The sequence below is a fragment of the Astatotilapia calliptera genome, chromosome 3 (assembly GCF_964374335.1).
Source record: "Astatotilapia calliptera chromosome 3, fAstCal68.1, whole genome shotgun sequence".
Lineage (NCBI taxonomy): Eukaryota > Metazoa > Chordata > Actinopteri > Cichliformes > Cichlidae > Astatotilapia > Astatotilapia calliptera.
The window spans coordinates 21,925,715-21,938,692 of record NC_137424.1 but is presented as its reverse complement, the minus strand read 5'-3'; the positions used below and the strand labels follow the sequence as shown (position 1 = coordinate 21,938,692).

Sequence of the window (12,978 nt, the reverse complement as noted above, 5' to 3'; positions counted from 1 at the left end):
GGGCCTGAGTGACCGGCTGGGGCCACTTACACCACATCAGGGCCTGTGGCTGCTGGCTGAGGCCACTTACACCACACCAGGGCCTGTGGCTGCTGGCTGAGGCCACTTACACCACACCAGGGCCTGTGGCTGCTGGCTGAGGCCACCTACACCACACCAGGGCCTTAGTTGCTATTGAGGCCAATTACACCACACCAGGGTCTGTGGCTCTTGCTCAGGCCACTTACACCACACCAGGGCCTGTGGCTGCTGGATGAGGCCACTTACACCACACGAGGGCATTAGTTGCTATTGAGGCCACTTACACCACACCAGGGCCTGTGGCTGCTGGCTGAGGCCACCTACACCACACCAGGGCATTAGTTGCTATTGAGGCCAATTACACCACACCAGGGTCTGTGGCTCTTGCTCAGGCCACTTACACCACACCAGGGCCTGTGGCACTGGCTGAGGCCACTTACACCACACCAGGACCTGTGGCTCTGGCTGAGGCCACTTACACCACACCAGGGCCTGTGGCTGCTGGCTGAGGCCACTTACACCACACCAGGGCCTGTGGCTGATGGCTGAGGCCACTTACACCACACCAGGGCCTGTGGCTGCTGGCTGAGGCCACTTACACCACACCAGTGCCTGTGGCTTCTGGCTGAGGCCACTTACACCACACCAGGGCCTGTGGCTCTTGCTCAGGCCACTCACATCACACCAGGCCCCTGCGCTTCTGGCCGAGGCCATCTTCACCAAACCAGGCCCTGTGCTGCTACCTGTGGCCATGTACAACACACCAGGCCCTGTGCTGGTTCCTGAGGCCATCTTCAACAATCCAGGGCCTGTGCTGTTAGATAAATGCTAAACTGAGCCTTTGGGTTAGGGTATTATGCAAACATGCAGGTATGGTTAAAGGATTGTCTTCGTAACTTCAGGTACTTGCCACCTAATCAGTTGAATCCATAAATTGAGACATTGTGCTGGGGCCAGCAGCTTACGGCCATACCACCCTGAGCACGCCCGACCTCGTCTGATCTCGGAAGCTAAGCAGGGCTGTGCTTGGTTAGTACTTGGATGGGAGACTACCTGGGAATACCTGGTGCTGTAAGCCTTTCATTTTCATGTCATTGAACCGCTTTTGATCCAGAGAAGGGGTGTATTAAAAGACCAAAAGCAGCTGCCCATTAATGAGGGCACATTAACGACATTGCTCTTGGCTGTTTTCCAATGTCTTGTGCTGCTAGCTGATGCCACCTACACCACACCAGGGCCTGAGTGACCGGCTGGGGCCACTTACACCACATCAGGGCCTGTGGCTCTGGCTGAGGCCACTTACACCACACCAGGGCCTGTGGCTGCTGGCTGAGGCCACTTACACCACACCAGGGCCTGTGGCTGCTGGCTGAGGCCACCTACACCACACCAGGGCCTTAGTTGCTATTGAGGCCACTTACACCACACCAGGGCCTGTGGCTGCTGGCTGAGGCCACATACACCACACCAGGGCCTTAGTTGCTATTGAGGCCAATTACACCACACCAGGGCCTGTGGCTCTTGCTCAGGCCACTTACACCACACCAGGGCCTGTGGCTGCTGGCTGAGGCCACTTACACCACACCAGGGCCTGTGGCTGCTGGCTGAGGCCACTTACACCACACCAGGGCCTTAGTTGCTATTGAGGCCACTTACACCACACCAGGGCCTGTGGCTGCTGGCTGAGGCCACATACACAACACCACGGCCTTATTTGCTTCTGAGGCCACTTACACCACACCAGGGCCTGTGGCTGCTGGCTGAGGCCACATACACCACACCAGGGCCTTAGTTGCTATTGAGGCCAATTACACCACACCAGGGTCTGTGGCTCTTGCTCAGGCCACTTACACCACACCAGGGCCTGTGGCTGCTGGCTGAGGCCACTTACACCACACCAGGGCATTAGTTGCTATTGAGGCCACTTACACCACACCAGGGCCTGTGGCTGCTGGCTGAGGCCACCTACACCACACCAGGGCATTAGTTGCTATTGAGGCCAATTACACCACACCAGGGTCTGTGGCTCTTGCTCAGGCCACTTACACCACACCAGGGCCTGTGGCACTGGCTGAGGCCACTTACACCACACCAGGGCCTGTGGCTCTGGCTGAGGCCACTTACACCACACCAGGGCCTGTGGCTGCTGGCTGAGGCCACTTACACCACACCAGGGCCTGTGGCTGCTGGCTGAGGCCACTTACACCACACCAGTGCCTGTGGCTTCTGGCTGAGGCCACTTACACCACACCAGGGCCTTAGTTGCTATTGAGGCCAATTACACCACACCAGGGTCTGTGACTCTTGCTCAGGCCACTTACACCACACCAGGGCCTGTGGCACTGGCTGAGGCCACTTACACCACACCAGGGCCTGTGGCTGCTGGCTGAGGCCACTTACACCACACCAGGGCCTGTGGCTGCTGGCTGAGGCCACTTACACCACACCAGGGCCTGTGGCTGCTGGCTGAGGGCACTTACACCACACCAGGGCCTGTGGCTGCTGGCTGAGGCCACCTACACCACACCAGGGCCTTAGTTGCTATTGAGGCCAATTACACCACACCAGGGTCTGTGGCTCTTGCTCAGGCCACTTACACCACACCAGGGCCTGTGGCTGCTGGCTGAGGCCACTTACACCACACCAGGGCATTAGTTGCTATTGAGGCCACTTACACCACACCAGGGCCTGTGGCTGCTGGCTGAGGCCACCTACACCACACCAGGGCATTAGTTGCTATTGAGGCCACTTACACCACACCAGGGCCTGTGGCACTGGCTGAGGCCACTTACACCACACCAGGGCCTGTGGCTCTGGCTGAGGCCACTTACACCACACCAGGGCCTGTGGCTGCTGGCTGAGGCCACTTACAACACACCAGGGCCTGTGGCTGCTGGCTGAGGCCACTTACACCACACCAGGGCCTGTGGCTGCTGGCTGAGGCCACTTACACCACACCAGTGCCTGTGGCTTCTGGCTGAGGCCACTTACACCACACCAGGGCCTGTGGCTCTTGCTCAGGCCACTCACATCACACCAGGCCCTGCGCTTCTGGCCGAGGCCATCTTCACCACACCAGGCCCTGTGCTTCTAGCTGTGGCCATGTACAACACACCAGGCCCTGTGCTGGTTCCTGAGGCCATCTTCAACAATCCAGGGCCTGTGCTGTTAGATAAATGCTAAACTGAGCCTTTGGGTTAGGGTATTATGCAAACATGCAGGTATGGTTAAAGGATTGTCTTCGTAACTTCAGGTACTTGCCACCTAATCAGTTGAATCCATAAATTGAGACATTGTGCTGGGGCCAGCAGCTTACGGCCATACCACCCTGAGCACGCCCGACCTCGTCTGATCTCGGAAGCTAAGCAGGGCTGGGCTTGGTTAGTACTTGGATGGGAGACTGCCTGGGAAAACCTGGTGCTGTAAGCCTTTCATTTTCATGTCATTGAACCGCTTTTGATCCAGAGAAGGGGTGTATTAAAAGACCAAAAGCAGCTGCCCATTAATGAGGGGACATTAACGACATTGCTTTTGGCTGTTTTCCAATGTCTTGTGCTGCTAGCTGATGCCACCTACACCACACCAGGGCCTGAGTGACCGGCTGGGGCCACTTACACCACATCAGGGCCTGTGGCTGCTGGCTGAGGCCACTTACACCACACCAGGGCCTGTGGCTGCTGGCTGAGGCCACTTACACCACACCAGGGCCTGTGGCTGCTGGCTGAGGCCACCTACACCACACCAGGGCCTTAGTTGCTATTGAGGCCAATTACACCACACCAGGGCCTGTGGCTCTTGCTCAGGCCACTTACACCACACCAGGGCCTGTGGCTGCTGGATGAGGCCACTTACACCACACCAGGGCATTAGTTGCTATTGAGGCCACTTACACCACACCAGGGCCTGTGGCTGCTGGCTGAGGCCACCTACACCACACCAGGGCATTAGTTGCTATTGAGGCCAATTATACCACACCAGGGTCTGTGGCTCTTGCTCACTCCACTTACACCACACCAGGGCCTGTGGCACTGGCTCAGGCCACTTACACCACACCAGGACCTGTGGCTCTGGCTGAGGCCACTTACACCACACCAGGGCCTGTGGCTGCTGGCTGAGGCCACTTACACCACACCAGGGCCTGTGGCTGCTGGCTGAGGCCACTTACACCACACCAGTGCCTGTGGCTTCTGGCTGAGGCCACTTACACCACACCAGGGCCTGTGGCTTCTGGCTGAGGCCACTTACACCACACCAGGGCCTGTGGCTGCTGGCTGAGGCCACTTACACCACACCAGTGCCTGTGGCTTCTGGCTGGGGCCACTTACACCACACCAGTGCCTGTGATTTCTGGCTGAGGCCACTCACATCACACCAGGCCCTGCGCTTCTGGCCGAGGCCATCTTCACCAAACCAGGCCCTGTGCTGCTAGCTGTGGCCATGTACAACACACCAGGCCCTGTGCTGGTTCCTGAGGCCATCTTCAACAATCCAGGGCCTGTGCTGTTAGATAAATGCCAAACTGAGCCTTTGGGTTAGGGTATTATGCAAACATGCAGGTATGGTTATAGGATTGTCTTCGTAACTTCAGGTACTTGCCACCTAATCAGTTGAATCCATAAATTGAGACATTGTGCTGGGGCCAGCAGCTTACGGCCATACCACCCTGAGCACGCCCGACCTCGTCTGATCTCGGAAGCTAAGCAGGGCTGGGCTTGGTTAGTACTTGGATGGGACACTACCTGGGAATACCTGGTGCTGTAAGCCTTTCATTTTCATGTCATTGAACCGCTTTTGATCCAGAGAAGGGGTGTATTAAAAGACCAAAAGCAGCTGCCCATTAATGAGGGCACATTAACGACATTGCTTTTGGCTGTTTTCCAATGTCTTGTGCTGCTAGCTGATGCCACCTACACCACACCAGGGCCTGAGTGACCGGCTGGGGCCACTTACACCACATTAGGGCCTGTGGCTCTTGCTCAGGCCACTTACACCACACCAGGGCCTGTGGCTGCTGGCTGAGGCGACTTACACCACACCAGGGCCTGTGGCTCTTGCTCAGGCCACTTACACCACACCAGGGCCTGTGGCACTGGCTGAGGCCACTTACACCACACCAGGGCCTGTGGCTGATGGCTGAGGCCACCTACACCACACCAGGGCATTAGTTGCTATTGAGGCCAATTACACCACACCAGGGTCTGTGGCTCTTGCTCAGGCCACTTACACCACACCAGGGCCTGTGGCACTGGCTGAGGCCACTTACACCACACCAGGGCCTGTGGCTGCTGGCTGAGGCCACCTACACCACACCAGGGCATTAGTTGCTATTGAGGCCAATTACACCACACCAGGGTCTGTGACTCTTGCTCAGGCCACTTACACCACACCAGGGCCTGTGGCACTGGCTGAGGCCACTTACACCACACCAGGGCCTGTGGCTGCTGGCTGAGGCCACTTACACCACACCAGGGCCTGTGGCTGCTGGCTGAGGTCACTTACACCACACCAGGGCCTGTGGCTGCTGGCTGAGGCCACTTACACCACACCAGTGCCTGTGGCTTCTGGCTGAGGCCACTTACACCACACCAGGGCCTGTGGCTCTTGCTCAGGCCACTTACACCACACCAGGGCCTGTGGCTGCTGGCTGAGGCCACTTACACCACACCAGGGCCTGTGGCTGCTGGCTGAGGGCACTTACACCACACCAGTGCCTGTGGCTGCTGGCTGAGGCCACTTACACCACACCAGGGCATTAGTTGCTATTGAGGCCCCTTACACCACACCAGGGCCTGTGGCACTGGCTGAGGCCACTTACACCACACCACGGCCTGTGGCTGCTGGCTGAGGCCACCTACACCACACCAGGGCATTAGTTGCTATTGAGGCCAATTACACCACACCAGGGTCTGTGACTCTTGCTCAGGCCACTTACACCACACCAGGGCCTGTGGCACTGGCTGAGTCCACTTACACCACACCAGGGCCTGTGGCTGCTGGCTGAGGCCACTTACACCACACCAGGGCCTGTGGCTGCTGGCTGAGGTCACTTACACCACACCAGGGCCTGTGGCTGCTGGCTGAGGGCACTTACACCACACCAGTGCCTGTGGCTTCTGGCTGAGGCCACTTACACCACACCAGGGCCTGTGGCTGCTGGCTCAGGCCACTTACACCACACCAGGGCCTGTGGCTGCTGGCTGAGGCCACTTACACCACACCAGGGCCTGAGGCTGCTGGCTGAGGCCACTTACACCACACCAGTGCCTGTGGCTGCTGGCTGAGGCCACTTACACCACACCAGGGCATTAGTTGCTATTGAGGCCCCTTACACCACACCAGGGCCTGTGGCTGCTGGCTGAGGCCACTTACACCACACCAGGGCCTGTGGCACTGGCTGAGGCCACTTACACCACACCAGGGCCTGTGGCTGCTGGCTGAGGCCACCTACACCACACCAGGGCATTAGTTGCTATTGAGGCCAATTAAACCACACCAGGGTCTGTGGCTCTTGCTCAGGCCACTTACACCACACCAGGGCCTGTGGCACTGGCTGAGGCCACTTACACCACACCAGGGCCTGTGGCTCTGGCTGAGGCCACTTACACCACACCAGGGCCTGTGGCTGCTGGCTGAGGCCACTTACACCACACCAGGGCCTGTGGCTGCTGGCTGAGGCCACTTACACCACACCAGGGCCTGTGGCTCCTGGCTGAGATCACATACACCACACCACGGCCTTATTTGCTTCTGAGTCCACTTACACCACACCAGGGCCTGTGGCTGCTGGCTGAGGCCACATACACCACACCAGGGCCTTAGTTGCTATTGAGGCCAATTACACCACACCAGGGCCTGTGGTCTTGCTCAGGCCACTTACATCACACCAGGCCCTGTGCTTCTGGCCGAGGCCATCTTCACCAAACCAGGCCCTGTGCTGCTAGCTGTGGCCATGTACAACACACCAGGCCCTGTTCTGGTTCCTGAGGCCATCTTCAACAATCCAGGGCCTGTGCTGTTGGATAAATGCTAAACTGAGCCTTTGGGTTAGGGTATTATGCAAACATGCAGGTATGGTTATAGGATTGTCTTCGTAACTTCAGGTACTTGCCACCTAATCACTTGAACCCATAAATTGAGACATTGTGCTGCAGCCAGCAGCTTACGGCCATACCACCCTGAGCACGCCCGACCTCGTCTGATCTCGGAAGCTAAGCAGGGCTGGGCTTGGTTAGTACTTGGATGGGAGACTTCCTTGGAATACCTGGTGCTGTAAGCCTTTCATTTTCATGTCATTGAACCGCTTTTGATCCAGAGAAGGGGTGTATTAAAAGACCAAAAGCAGCTGCCCATTAATGAGGGCACATTAACGACATTGCTTTTGGCTCTTTTCCAATGTCTTGTGCTGCTAGCTGATGCCACCTACACCACACCAGGGCCTGAGTGACCGGCTGGGGCCACTTACACCACATCAGGGCCTGTGGCTCTGGCTGAGGCCACTTACACCACACCAGGGCCTGTGGCTGCTGGCTGAGGCCACTTACACCACACCAGGGCCTGTGGCTGCTGGCTGAGGCCACTTACACCACACCAGGCCCTGTGGCTGCTGGCTGAGGCCACTTAAACCACACCAGGGCCTGTGGCTGCTGGCTGAGGCCACTTACACCACACAAGGGCCTGTGGCTGCTGGCTGAGGCCACTTACACCACACCAGGGCCTGTGGCTGCTGGCTGAGGCCACTTACACCACACCAGGGCCTGTGGCTGCTGGCTGAGGCCACCTACACCACACCAGGGCCTGTGGCTCTTGCTCAGGCCACTTACACCACACCAGGGCCTGTGGCTCTTGCTCAGGCCACTTATACCACACCAGGGCCTGTGGCTCTTGCTCAGGCCACTCATATCACACCAGGCCCTGTGCTTCTGGCCGAGGCCATCTTCACCAAACCAGGCCCTGTGCTGCTAGCTGTGGCCATGTACAACACACCAGGCCCTGTTCTGGTTCCTGAGGCCATCTTCAACAATCCAGGGCCTGTGCTGTTGGATAAATGCTAAACTGAGCCTTTGGGTTAGGGTATTATGCAAACATGCAGGTATGGTTATAGGATTGTCTTCGTAACTTCAGGTACTTGCCACCTAATCACTTGAATCCATAAATTGAGACATTGTGCTGGGGCCAGCAGCTTACGGCCATACCACCCTGAGCACGCCCGACCTCGTCTGATCTCGGAAGCTAAGCAGGGCTGGGCTTGGTTAGTACTTGGATGGGAGACTTCCTTGGAATACCTGGTGCTGTAAGCCTTTCATTTTCATGTCATTGAACCGCTTTTGATCCAGAGAAGGGGTGTATTAAAAGACCAAAAGCAGCTGCCCATTAATGAGGGCACATTAACGACATTGCTTTTGGCTCTTTTCCAATGTCTTGTGCTGCTAGCTGATGCCACCTACACCACACCAGGGCCTGAGTGACCGGCTGGGGCCACTTACACCACATCAGGGCCTGTGGCTGCTGGCTGAGGCCACTTACACCACACCAGGGCCTGTGGCTGCTGGCTGAGGCCACTTACACCACACCAGGGCCTGTGGCTGCTGGCTGAGGCCACCTACACCACACCAGGGCCTTAGTTGCTATTGAGGCCAATTACACCACACCAGGGTCTGTAGCTCTTGCTCAGGCCACTTACACCACACCAGGGCCTGTGGCTGCTGGCTGAGGCCACTTACACCACACCAGGGCCTGTGGCTGCTGGCTGAGGCCACCTACACCACACCAGGGCCTTAGTTGCTATTGAGGCCAATTACACCACACCAGGGTCTGTGGCTCTTGCTCAGGCCACTTACACCACACCAGGGCCTGTGGCTGCTGGCTGAGGCCACATACACCACACCAGGGCATTAGTTGCTATTGAGGCCACTTACACCACACCAGGGCCTGTGGCTGCTGGCTGAGGCCACCTACACCACACCAGGGCATTAGTTGCTATTGAGGCCAATTACACCACACCAGGGTCTCTGGCTCTTGCTCAGGCCACTTACACCACACCAGGGCCTGTGGCACTGGCTGAGGCCACTTACACCACACCAGGGCCTGTGGCTGCTGGCTGAGGCCACTTACACCACACCAGGGCCTGTGGCTGCTGGCTGAGGCCACTTACACCACACCAGGGCCTGTGGCTGCTGGCTGAGGCCACTTACACCACACCAGTGCCTGTGGCTTCTGGCTGAGGCCACTTACACCACACCAGAGCCTGTGGCTCTTGCTCAGGCCACTCACATCACACCAGGCCCTGCGCTTCTGGCCGAGGCCATCTTCACCAAACCAGGCCCTGTGCTGCTAGCTGTGGCCATGTACAACACACCAGGCCCTGTGCTGGTTCCTGAGGCCATCTTCAACAATCCAGGGCCTGTGCTGTTAGATAAATGCTAAACTGAGCCTTTGGGTTAGGGTATTATGCAAACATGCAGGTATGGTTAAAGGATTGTCTTCGTAACTTCAGGTACTTGCCACCTAATCAGTTGAATCCATAAATTGAGACATTGTGCTGGGGCCAGCAGCTTACGGCCATACCACCCTGAGCACGCCCGACCTCGTCTGATCTCGGAAGCTAAGCAGGGCTGGGCTTGGTTAGTACTTGGATGGGAGACTGCCTGGGAATACCTGGTGCTGTAAGCCTTTCATTTTCATGTCATTGAACCGCTTTTGATCCAGAGAAGGGGTGTATTAAAAGACCAAAAGCAGCTGCCCATTAATGAGGGCACATTAACGACATTGCTTTTGGCTGTTTTCCAATGTCTTGTGCTGCTAGCTGATACCACCTACACCACACCAGGGCCTGAGTGACCGGCTGGGGCCACTTACACCACATCAGGGCCTGTGGCTCTTGCTCAGGCCACTTACACCACACCAGGGCCTGTGGCTGCTGGCTGAGGCCACTTACACCACACCAGGGCCTGTGGCTGCTGGCTGAGGGCACTTACACCACACCAGTGCCTGTGGCTGCTGGCTGAGGCCACTTACACCACACCAGGGCATTAGTTGCTATTGAGGCCCCTTACACCACACCAGGGCCTGTGGCACTGGCTGAGGCCCCTTACACCACACCAGGGCCTGTGGCACTGGCTGAGGCCACCTACACCACACCAGGGCATTAGTTGCTATTGAGGCCAATTACACCACACCAGGGTCTGTGACTCTTGCTCAGGCCACTTACACCACACCAGGGCCTGTGGCACTGGCTGAGTCCACTTACACCACACCAGGGCCTGTGGCTGCTGGCTGAGGCCACTTACACCACACCAGGGCCTGTGGCTGCTGGCTGAGGTCACTTACACCACACCAGGGCCTGTGGCTGCTGGCTGAGGCCACTTACACCACACCAGGGCCTGTGGCTGCTGGCTCAGGCCACTTACACCACACCAGGGCATTAGTTGCTATTGAGGCCCCTTACACCACACCAGGGCCTGTGGCTGCTGGCTGAGGCCACTTACACCACACCAGGGCCTGTGGCACTGGCTGAGGCCACTTACACCACACCAGGGCCTGTGGCTGCTGGCTGAGGCCACCTACACCACACCAGGGCATTAGTTGCTATTGAGGCCAATTACACCACACCAGGGTCTGTGGCTCTTGCTCAGGCCACTTACACCACACCAGGGCCTGTGGCACTGGCTGAGGCCACTTACACCACACCAGGGCCTGTGGCTCTGGCTGAGGCCACTTACACCACACCAGGGCCTGTGGCTGCTGGCTGAGGCCACTTACACCACACCAGGGCCTGTGGCTGCTGGCTGAGGCCACTTACACCACACCAGGGCCTGTGGCTCCTGGCTGAGGTCACATACACCACACCTCGGCCTTATTTGCTTCTGAGGCCACTTACACCACACCAGGGCCTGTGGCTCTTGCTCAGGCCACTTACACCACACCAGGGCCTGTGGCTCTTGCTCAGGCCACTCATATCACACCAGGCCCTGTGCTTCTGGCCGAGGCCATCTTCACCAAACCAGGCCCTGTGCTGCTAGCTGTGGCCATGTACAACACACCAGGGCCTGAGTGACCGGCTGGGGCCACTTACACCACATCAGGGCCTGTGGCTGCTGGCTGAGGCCACTTACACCACACCAGGGCCTGTGGCTGCTGGCTGAGGCCACTTACACCACACCAGGGCCTGTGGCTGCTGGCTGAGGGCACTTACACCACACCAGTGCCTGTGGCTTCTGGCTGAGGCCACTTACACCACACCAGGGCCTGTGGCTGCTGGCTCAGGCCACTTACACCACACCAGGGCCTGTGGCTGCTGGCTGAGGCCACTTACACCACACCAGGGCCTGTGGCTGCTGGCTGAGGCCACTTACACCACACCAGTGCCTGTGGCTGCTGGCTGAGGCCACTTACACCACACCAGGGCATTAGTTGCTATTGAGGCCCCTTACACCACACCAGGGTCTGTGGCTCTTGCTGAGGCCACTTACACCACACCAGGGCCTGTGGCACTGGCTGAGGCCACTTACACTACACCAGGGCCTGTGGCTCTTTCTGAGGCCACTTACACCACACCAGGGCCTGTGGCTGCTGGCTGAGGCCACTTACACCACACCAGGGCCTGTGGCTGCTGGCTGAGGCCACTTACACCACACCAGGGCCTGTGGCTCCTGGCTGAGGTCACATACACCACACCACGGCCTTATTTGCTTCTGAGGCCACTTACACCACACCAGGGCCTGTGGCTGCTGGCTGAGGCCACATACACCACACCAGGGCCTTAGTTGCTATTGAGGCCAATTACACCACACCAGGGCCTGTGGTCTTGCTCAGGCCACTCATATCACACCAGGCCCTGTGCTTCTGGCCGAGGCCATCTTCACCAAACCAGGCCCTGTGCTGCTAGCTGTGGCCATGTACAACACACCAGGCCCTGTTCTGGTTCCTGAGGCCATCTTCAACAATCCAGGGCCTGTGCTGTTGGATAAATGCTAAACTGAGCCTTTGGGTTAGGGTATTATGCAAACATGCAGGTATGGTTATAGGATTGTCTTCGTAACTTCAGGTACTTGCCACCTAATCACTTGAATCCATAAATTGAGACATTGTGCTGGGGCCAGCAGCTTACGGCCATACCACCCTGAGCACGCCCGACCTCGTCTGATCTCGGAAGCTAAGCAGGGCTGGGCTTGGTTAGTACTTGGATGGGAGAATTCCTTGGAATACCTGGTGCTGTAAGCCTTTCATTTTCATGTCATTGAACCGCTTTTGATCCAGAGAAGGGTTGTATTAAAAGACCAAAAGCAGCTGCCCATTAATGAGGGCACATTAACGACATTGCTTTTGGCTCTTTTCCAATGTCTTGTGCTGCTAGCTGATGCCACCTACACCACACCAGGGCCTGAGTGACCGGCTGGGGCCACTTACACCACATCAGGGCCTGTGGCTCTGGCTGAGGCCACTTACACCACACCAGGGCCTGTGGCTGCTGGCTGAGGCCACTTACACCACACCAGGGCCTGTGGCTGCTGGCTGAGGCCACTTACACCACACCAGGGCCTGTGGCTGCTGGCTGAGGCCACTTACACCACACCAGGGCCTGTGGCTGCTGGCTGAGGCCACTTAAACCACACCAGGGCCTGTGGCTGCTGGCTGAGGCCACTTACACCACACAAGGGCCTGTGGCTGCTGGCTGAGGCCACTTACACCACACCAGGGCCTGTGGCTGCTGGCTGAGGCCACCTACACCACACCAGGGCCTGTGGCTCTTGCTCAGGCCACTCATATCACACCAGACCCTGTGCTTCTGGCCAAGGCCATCTTCACCAAACCTGGCCCAGTGCTGCTTGCTGTGGCCATGTACAACACACCAGGCCCTGTGCTGCTGGCTGAGGCCACTTACACCACACCAGGGCCTTAGTTGCTATTGAGGCCACTTACACCACACCAGGGCCTTATTTGCTTCTGAGGCCACTTACA

At 57.9% G+C, this 12,978-nt stretch overlaps 7 non-coding genes across 7 annotated transcripts; all 7 read left to right on the top strand.

Annotated features, from left to right (window-relative positions):
- The first annotated feature begins 980 nt into the window (after nucleotides 1-980).
- Nucleotides 981-1,099, top strand: LOC145427147 (5S ribosomal RNA). Its single transcript, XR_013907871.1, has one exon. It is a non-coding gene; the product is annotated as a 5S ribosomal RNA (ribosomal RNA).
- A 2,232-nt stretch (nucleotides 1,100-3,331) lies between these two features.
- Nucleotides 3,332-3,450, top strand: LOC145426559 (5S ribosomal RNA). Its single transcript, XR_013907269.1, has one exon. It is a non-coding gene; the product is annotated as a 5S ribosomal RNA (ribosomal RNA).
- Nucleotides 3,451-4,666: 1,216 nt separating this feature from the next.
- LOC145426804 (5S ribosomal RNA) lies at nucleotides 4,667-4,785 on the top strand. The gene has a single exon (XR_013907522.1). It is a non-coding gene; the product is annotated as a 5S ribosomal RNA (ribosomal RNA).
- Nucleotides 4,786-7,178: 2,393 nt separating this feature from the next.
- LOC145426717 (5S ribosomal RNA) lies at nucleotides 7,179-7,297 on the top strand. Its single transcript, XR_013907431.1, has one exon. It is a non-coding gene; the product is annotated as a 5S ribosomal RNA (ribosomal RNA).
- Nucleotides 7,298-8,199: 902 nt separating this feature from the next.
- On the top strand, nucleotides 8,200-8,318 carry LOC145426716 (5S ribosomal RNA). The gene has a single exon (XR_013907430.1). It is a non-coding gene; the product is annotated as a 5S ribosomal RNA (ribosomal RNA).
- Nucleotides 8,319-9,571: 1,253 nt separating this feature from the next.
- Nucleotides 9,572-9,690, top strand: LOC145426303 (5S ribosomal RNA). Its single transcript, XR_013907012.1, has one exon. It is a non-coding gene; the product is annotated as a 5S ribosomal RNA (ribosomal RNA).
- A 2,431-nt stretch (nucleotides 9,691-12,121) lies between these two features.
- On the top strand, nucleotides 12,122-12,240 carry LOC145427267 (5S ribosomal RNA). The gene has a single exon (XR_013908000.1). It is a non-coding gene; the product is annotated as a 5S ribosomal RNA (ribosomal RNA).
- The last annotated feature ends 738 nt before the right edge of the window (nucleotides 12,241-12,978 follow it).